The sequence below is a fragment of the Nuphar pumila genome, chromosome 7 (genome assembly GCF_984573655.1).
Source record: "Nuphar pumila chromosome 7, dmNupPumi1.hap1.1, whole genome shotgun sequence".
NCBI lineage: Eukaryota > Viridiplantae > Streptophyta > Magnoliopsida > Nymphaeales > Nymphaeaceae > Nuphar > Nuphar pumila.
The window spans coordinates 68288816-68298768 of NC_143255.1; positions in this window are offsets into that span (position 1 = coordinate 68288816).

Here is a 9953-nt window from a genome sequence, read left to right on the forward strand (position 1 = left end):
TCTGCCACACCTTCCGTGCATCATTTTCTTCCACCGTAGTTGCAAAGCGATTCGAAGCCTACAAATATTTTCAGAAAGTTAGTAGACATTGCTTAAATAAATTAAATATGAAACACATTAACTATGAGGAACAACTGTATACCATGAATGAGAACCACAATCTGTCTAATACCTCCTTTGGGTACTCTTTCCATTGAGCAACTGGTCCTGGTAGATGTTGAAGAAGTGAATTCCTAATCTCCCGTACTACTTCTTGTGGCTCAAACCTCGTGCTGCACATGAATTGTTACACAGTAAATATCAATATAAAATATTTAAAAGATATGCAATAATTGAAAACAAAATACTTACGGTCGATTATCGATATACACTATTCGAATGAGTCTTCTTGTGCCAGCCTGAGAAGACCCTGTTTCCTGTGTTGGCTGTTGACTTGTGCGATCAACTGGTGTAGGTGGGTCGTATACAGGCGCAACATCATCTGTAAAAAAATACACACCAAGTTCTCAGAATGTGCATTTGAACTAATCAAGCATCTAATTAGTTATATGATATACCTATCACAGGAGCCCGTGAAGATGAAGGTTGAGCCTGGCTACTACTGGATGAGCGACCACTATAACCTCCACGAACCATATTCTAACAAATAACATATGTCATACAATACATTCAAATAATTCACATCAAGTATTACAATGCATTCAAGTCATTCACATCAAGCATTGCAATGCATTCAAATAATTCAAATCATTGACATCAAGTATTGCACTAATTCAAATCATTCGTTAATTGCATAAATTATAATACATTCAGATAATTGAAATCATTCACATCAAGTATTACAATGCATTCGAATCATTCGTATTAAGTATTACAATACATTGAAATAAAATTTTTAATCATTCACACCAAGTATTGCAATACAACTCACATCAAGTATTACAATGCATTTAAATAGAGGTTTGTAGTATAAGATTTTGCTCACTAGCTTGAGAATTCTTCCTCGTCACTAGTTTGACTTTCTTTTTCTTCTTCTTCTTCTTCATTGTTTGCCCATCCACTTGGTACATCATTTGGATCACATTCCTCTATGAATGTTTCATCAGCCAATGGAGATATGACATGCATATCATGCGCAACATCGTGACCATAAGCGAAGTCACAGACATCATCTGATTGATAGTAATCACTGTCTTCAGCTAACTCATCTTCTTGTAACTGATCATACTCGGGGTATAGTTTGGATTTCACCTTGCAAACTGCCCACCATTCATTTCTATCTGACTTTTTTATACTCGGATATGAAGTATAATAAACTTGTTGAGCTTGCGAGGCTAATATGAATGGTTCATATGTTCCAAACCTAGATTTATGATTCACCTCCACAATGCCTGAAGCTTTGTCGAGTCTTGTTGCAGTTGGATCAAACCAATGACACTTGAATACCGTAACCCTGTTATTCATGCCTAAGTAAGTCAACTCCATTATTTCCTCTATAACACCGTAGTAATCATGTTCATTTTCACCGTAGCTGCTACCCTTGACACACACGCCACTATTTATCGTTGATTTGTTTATACTGTAGTCTTTTGTATGGAATCGATAACCATTTACGATATACCCGTTGTAGCATTGCACAACTTTGGTCGGACCATTTTCTAAATCACATATTCCTTGATCTTTAACATCACCATGGCGAACCTACGCACATACATAAACAATTATTGTGATCACGATCAATTAAGTAACTTAGTGTTGTTTATAAGTACAAAATTTATGTTAGCTTCTTTACCAACTGTTTCAACCACTCCACAAACTTAGTTTCACGTTCTTTTTGTACTTCTGCATTAGTGAGATGTGAAACTTTGCTTTGCAACTCCAGATCAAATCGTCTGCAAACCACAAATACTTATATTACCGAGCCATGTATCCACATATAGAACATAAAAGGATTTATTATTGAGTTGCATATACATATACTTACTCGATGTATGGGTCGATCGCTGAACAATTAAAAAGAATATAGATGTGTGCTGCATCTTGCTCTCGATCTGTCAATAGCCTTGATCGGCAACTACCAAATACATGCCCAAGTCGTTGAAATATCGACAGCTTGTCAGCTACAGTTACTTGTTCTCCATCATCGTTACGGGGCGGGCATGTGTAACGTGTTGAAATATGAGGTTCGAAGTACATAGATGAGAAATTTGAAATCTCTTCTAAAGTGTACGCCTCACAAATAGAGCCTTCTACTCTTGCTTTATTACGAACCTTTTTTTTTAGGTCGAACATGCATCTGACAAGAATATACATTTCAAATTTTAAATATCTGTCATTAAAGAGACAAATATAAAAAAACATATACCTTTCAAATGGGTACATCCATCGATATTGCACAGGGCCACCAACCCTTAGTTCATATGGCAAATGTATAATCAAATGTTCCATAACATCGAAAAATGCTGGCGTAAATATCTTTTCTAACAGACAAACAGTGGTGATGACAGAGTCCTCGAGATTCTTTACATCTGATACAATGACCTCCGATGCGCACAATGTTCTGAAAAATCCGCTCAACTCAGACAATACCCCCCATATAGGTTTGTCTAACATATCATGGAATGCTAGGGGTATCAATCGTTGCATAAAGATATGACAATCATGGCTCTTCAACCCATATAACTGTCCATCGTCAATCTTCACAGCCCGAGCAATGTTAGAGACATATCCATCTGGAAATCTCAGTTGTCTCAACCATTGACATACATGTTTTATTTGATCAGGTCCGAGCACGTACTTCGCCTTTGGTTTCAGTACTTTGCCATTATACTCTTTGAGTTCCAATTCTGGTCTTTTACATATTAATTTTAAATCCATACGGGCCTTCGGATTATCCTTCGTTTTTCCTTTAATATTCATTACTGTATTGAACACATTATCAAACACATTTTTCTCTACATGCATCACATCCAAATTATGTCGTATCAATAGGGTCGGCCAATACGGTAGTTCCCAAAAAATAGATTTTTTCGTCCAATTGTGTTCCTTCCCAAATCCACGGAAGGGTGTAGGATTGCGGGCATCTGTTAATACATCTGAAAAGTATCACAATCTTCTTAAAATCTCTATGCGAGACAATCTTGAGGATGGACCTTCCATTTCAGTTGTGCCTGCTGTAAATGCATTCTTTTGACGTCGGAACGGATGATCGCTGGGTAGAAATCGACGATGGCAATCAAACCAGCAAGGCTTCCTTCCATGCCTCAATCTAAAAGCTTTGGAATCCTCCATGCAGTACGGACAAGCCAACCTCCCATGTGTGCTCCAACCAGATAACATACCATATGCAGGGAAGTCACTGATTGTCCATAGAACAGCGGCCTTCATGTTGAAATTTTGTTTTTTGTGGGCATCATACGTGGTAACACCGTCATCCCACAGTACTTTTAATTCATCAATCAATGGCCTTAGATATACATCAAGATTTTGGCCAGGTGAGGTCGGACCAGGGATCAACAGAGACAAGAAAAGATTTGGACGTTTCATACACAAGCTTGGTGGAAGGTTGTATGGAGTTACAAATACTGGCCAGCATGAGTATGGAGTTGATCTACCCTCAAATGGATTAAATCCATCTGTACATAGACCGAGTCTAACATTTCGCACTTCCATTGCGAAGTTCTGATGAGTACGATCAAAGTGCTTCCAAGCTTCAGCGTCAACAGGATGCGTGATCTTGTTTTCATCGTGTCGAACTTTATTTGCATGCCATCTCATGTGTTTAGCTGTCTTTGAAGACATATACAATCGCTGCAATCTAGGAGTGATAGGAAAGTAGCGGAGCGACTTGTATGAAACTTCCTTTGATCTCGTGCTACCATTGCCTCTTGTCTTTGGCTTGAATCGAGGATGCCCACATGACGGGCATGATATGTCGTTTTCCTGCTCCTTGAAATACAACATGCAGTGATTTGGACAAGCATCAATCTTTTTGTAACCCATACCTAGAGCGTTGACCATAACTTTCGCACGATAGAAATTTTGTGGCAATTTCTCATCTTTAGGCAACATACTCTTCACAATCATGCACAAACGGTCAAAACATGATTGACTCAAATTATACTCGGACTTCAAATTCATTAGTTGAAGAACTGCAGACAAGATAGTGTGACTCTCACAACCGTTTCAAAGTGGCTCATCAGCATCTTTAAGTAAATCATAAAATCTACTAGCTGCATCGTTTGGTGATTCTTCATCTACGACAGTTCTTACATCACTAGAACTCATAGCAGAACCCAGTTCTGTTCCTGCAGCATCAAATATCAAATTCGTATATGGATTATCGTGCACCACATTCACCCGTGCATCAAAATCGTTTCTAAATTCTTCTCCATGAAACGTCCAGTTCTGATAATCACTCACAAAACCCTTCCTGTATAGGTGATGTCTAACGCCATGAGGTTCTACAAATCGATTATTCTTACAAATCTTGCAGGGACACCTAATCCGACCTGTGGGATCTACCGTACTGACACTTGCCGTTGCAAATTCAATAAAACTGTCGACACCATCCATATATTCATGCGATAACTCATTGTCCACTATCCTACGGTACATCCATTCACGGTTTGCAGTCATTCTGTCGTATGATGTTACGAATAGTATCCTAACCAGTTAAAAGAGAACCATCAGAATACTATGATGAAGAAAATATCAAATTTATCATGCAATATATGATGTCATACAATCACAAGAATTATGATGCATGCATTGATAACTTAATATTTTCATGTGCAAACTATTCATGACACGATACATTCATTTGAAGCATGCTTTCAGTATACAATTTCACATGGAAGACATAATCAAATTGAAAGTAACTACATGTAAGCATGGATACAATCACATCAAACATTGCAATACATCGAAATAATTCATATCAAACAAATATCAAACATGTACCTGCAGCAAACACACTTCAATATCCCACTAACTACTACCATGCATAGCATGGACTCCGTACTCCAAAAATAAGAACACTTCCATATTCATACATTAAAATCATGCTCAGCATGATCTCCGAACTCCAACAAAGTAGTCCTAGATATCAACAACTAAGTGAGTGTGTGAACAATAAAGTGTTATATTCAATAAATTAAATAACATGTGATGCGCTTGCATCACTTACTCACCACGGGTATTTACTCGATTTGCATTGTTTTTGTCACTTACTTACCACGGGTGGCGGGGCACAAGCGAGTTCTGTTGAGAAATCTGCAAAAAAAAATGATGTTTTAAAATGAAGTCACCATGAAATTATTCGACCATATTAAATCATAAAACCTTAAAATACAAGAAAATAAATTATAAATAAACCAAAACATCATAAACTATAAGAAAAATAAACCATAAAATTAAATAAAAAAGCCACAATTTAAACCTTAATCAAACACGGAAAAAACCTGCCCAAATCAAATACAAAAAAATCCTTAATCAAATTAACTAAAAAGTATTAATTAAAAAAATGTGATTTAAATCCCTAATTATAGAAAATAAAAATAAAAACTCTAAATAAATAAAAAAAACCTAATCAAATTAACTATAAAAGCCTTAATTAAAAATTTTTGATTTAAAGTCCTAACCAAATTAACTAAAAATCCTTAATTAAAAAAATTATGATTCAAATCCCTAATCATAGAAAATAAAAATAAAAGCTCTAATCAAATCCAAGAAAACCCTAATCAAATTAACTATAAAATGCCCTAATTTTTAAATTTTGATTCAAAGCCCTAATAAAACAAAATCAAATAAAAAACCCTAATTAAATTAACTACAAATAGCCTTAATTTAAGAAATTTGATTCAATTGCTTAATAAATGAAAATCAAAATAAAAAATCCTAATCAATGAAAATCAAAGAAAACTAAACAATAAAAATAAAATAAAAACCCTAATTTCTGAAAAAAGAAAAAAAAGAGCAAGAAACCAGGGGGTCGACCCCCGGCCGGACATCAAAAGGGGTTGACCCCCTGCCGGACAAGGCAGGGGGTTGACCCCTGGCCGGACAAGGCAGGGGGTTGACCCCCTGCCGGACATCAAAAGGGGTTGACCCCCTGCCGGACACGGCGGGGGGTCGACCCCCGGCCGGACATGGCGGGGGGTCGACCCCCCCGGCCGGACACGGCAGGGGGTCGACCCCCGGCCGGACACGGCAGAGGGTCGACCACCTACCGGGGTCGACCGCCTGGCAGAGTCGACCCCCTGCCGGAAAACGCAGGGGGTCGACCTCCAATCCATTTAAGGTGAAATACGTACCTGCGGTTGCTCCGGGCAGCGACGGCGGCAGCGGAAGGTTGACGGAGATCGACTTCCGGCGAACGGTGGGGGCCGGCAGAGAGGTCGACGGGATGTATAGGGCGGCCGAAGGAAGAGGGCGACAGGAGGGAGAGGGCGGCGGGCGGGAGCAGTGAAAGGAGAAAGGAAAAAGAGGGCTGGGATTAGGGGTAATGCGACATTTAGCGACGGCTTAGCAACGGATTAATTCCGTCGCTAAGCCATCGTAATTCAAAAAACAAAAAAGGCGACAGAAAATATTTCGTCGCCTAGGCCGTCGCTATGTTGCGACGGAATTTTAGCCGTCGCAATTCCGTCGCTAACTGTCGTATTTATTGCGACAAAATATTCTCTCGCACAATCCGTCGCTAAGTAGCGACGGATTTTGCTAGGGAATATAATCTGTCGCTAGTTTCGTAAAATTCTACAAATATAGCGATGGATTCATTTCTCTCGTTAATCTGTCGCTAAGTAGCGACGATATAACTCCGTCGCTAAATTCCGTCGCTAATCAACTATTTTTTTGTAGTGGCAGGGATGTACATGCACTTTTCCCCGCCCCGTCCCGTCCCCGCCACGATCCCCGCCTCATCCCCGCCCTGACCACTTTTTCCCGCAATATCCTCGCCCCGCCTCATCCCCGTTTGAACCGGGGATGGAGGACATGAAACAGGGATGAAGGTGGGGGTGGAGGATAAAATCCATCCCTGCCGGGGATGGAGGCGGGGGTGGAGGATAAAATCTTGAGGCGGGGCGGGGGTGGAGACCTTGTCCCCCGCCCCACCCTGCCCCACTGCCATCCCTAGTGAGGATAAATAAGCAATGGCATGAGTATACTTGATTTTCTGAGAATAAAACATAAATAATTGCGAATTTTTAGAAATGTAAAGGAAAAAGCTTTTATTCTGTGGTGTCACATAAAGATTCTAAATATGTTGTGAAAATATAATGGCAGGAAATATTTGTTTCGACAAACTTTCTAACTTCCTAATGCTTCTTGAATTTGAATCTGATGTATACATGACAGATGTTTGTGGGTAACATCACTGCAAACCCTCACGAGTCCTTACTCGTCCATTAGAGTAACCCAGGGGTTTAAAGGGCTTGTTGCATACGCTAAATGCAACTGTGATTCCTACAAAAGTGAGTTAGGATTTGATTTGCTTGTTTTGCTTTTACTGTTTCTGTGAGGGTCAGTTTGCTCGAGGACTAGTAAACGATAAGCAAGGGGGAATTTGATTTTGCATAATTTATGCATTGTAGATTCACATTTTTATGCATGATCCATCGTAAAAAATGGATTAAAAAACCCATTCTTATCAATGTTTTTTAGGATGTTTTAATTTCAAAAAGAAGGAAAATCGCACAAATTGGAGTCTACCTGTGTGTTTTGAAGTAGCTTTATTCATTTAGGAGTTTTTATTAGTATTTTAATTCTTTTAGGAATTCTAATTTTTGAAAATACGTTTTATCATAGTAGCTTTTAGAATTTAGAAAAATTAAAAGGAGCTTTCAGGAAAAAAACATGTTTTAATAAATATAATTTTTTAGAAAGGGTCCGACGTTCTCCCATTGGGAAAAACGCCAGCCTCTGCTCTCCCTCTTATCTTCTCTTTCCCTCTCTTTCCTTCTTCAATCTTGGTTTCATCGTTCTTCTGATCTTTGCTATCGCTGGTGCTTCTTACCCTGTCGTCGGAGCGTGCGTTCACCCACGTGAATGACTACTTCTCAACCTCTCCATCGGAAGCGGCTGCGAGGTTTGCTTCTTCTCCCTCATCTCTTTATGTAGTTTAGATTTATTGTATACAATTTATTTTATTTTCAACATTACGATTTCATTTAGCAATCCAGCGTGATTGACACTAATCTATTCACAGGCCTATATAATGCTATTGTTTGCTGCGTTGTTTAATTAGTTTATTTAATTCTTGTTAATGTTAAGTAGTTAAGTTGTTTGATTGTTAACGGTTTAGATTATTTTATTTTTCTCTTCTTTAGTTCATAGTTTAGTTTCACGTTTTTCAGTCATTAATTAGCTAATTTAATATTTCAGCATTAGTTTATTAGAATTGTTTAAATTTATTTTTAGATTAATTAGTTAGATCGGATTTTCTTGTTTTATATTTTTAATTAGTTAGTTTGATTTAACGTATTTTTTCTTGAAATTTAGTTAGTTAAGATTGTTTTGAGATGTTTTGTAAATTAGTTAGAATCTCGAAGTTGTTACAATCCAGTTAGTAGTTAGATCAAATTAGTTAGTTTGTTAGATTTAAATGCTTTTGATTCTTGTTTCTTGTTATAACTAACCTTCGTTTTAGGAATTGTTTTATGCAGTTTTTGTGTTTTGCAGGATAGTTTTCTTGTGCTAAGGGCCCTCCAAAGATCCTCTCAAGGACGTGCCCTTTGAGCCTGAAGATTCAACTGTAGCATCCAAGCGAATAAGAGAGGCTAGATTGTTGATTTTACTGCTCTTTATTTTTCATTTTTTTAGGGGCCATAGGGCCATTTACTTTAAGTTGGGTTGTAATAAGGCCTTTTTATTTTGAGCCCTTCGAAGAGGGTAGCACATTTAATTTGCTTTTCATTTCAGGCAATAAAGATTGTTTTGTGTGTAGTACAAAAGTTTTTTTAAACATGTTTCCTGTGTTCCACCGGACTTCACCACTAATGTGAATTGAAATTTGAAATTTGAAATTTGAAATTTGAAATTTGAAATTTGAAATTTGAAATTTGAAATTTGAAATTTGAAATTTGATGCACGGTTTGGAACAACGAGTTTTATTGAGAAATATCTTTTAAAATACTTTCACGAAAAGTTATATCAATCTATACCTCATACAATTGAAAAATATATTACTAAGCTTATGGTTTACATGGCAGTTCCAGTTCTTTTTCTTTTCCTTTTCCACATAAGAAAATGATTGTTTTCTAATTGAAAATTATAACCTAATTCAATCTCAGAAGGGAAGTGCACTGACGTGAAATTGATTCTTTACTAATTCAGCCTGGTGATGTCTTGAAAGTTCTTTATGGTTCAAAAGATCCTGCTGATGGTGTGGTCTTGTGGGGATCCAGTCATGCAAATGAGTGTATGGTTACTGGGAAATCTGAACCTGTTCTAAAGGAGGTCAATTCTTCAGTTATAGGAGGTACTATAAATTTACATGGGGCACTTCACATTAAAGCCACCAAATTGAGGTCCAGTACTGTTCTGAATCAGATCATATCCTTGGTAGAGACTGGTCAAATGTCAAAGGCACCTATTCAGAAGTTAGCAGACTTTGTAAGTTATCTTTGCAGCGTTGTTTTTTTCAAGAAAATAATACATTCCATGCTGCACAAGGTGTTTATGCTTCGTTCATTATGTCTAAAGCTAAGGCTAGTTATTTTCTTGTGCTTCCTTAAAGTGACTTGAACACTTGTCTGCTTTTCAATTGTCCTTTTATTTTTCGGCATTTTAGGTGGCTTTTCTGGTGAGATGCTTTTGGTGGAATTTCCTTCGTTGATTTAGGTACAGTAGGCATGTTTTGATAGCCATGGATCTTACAGTGGGTTTTTACTGCTGTTTTGCACTGCTTTTGAAAACTGATGTCATATTTATGACTTTGTAATAACAACTAA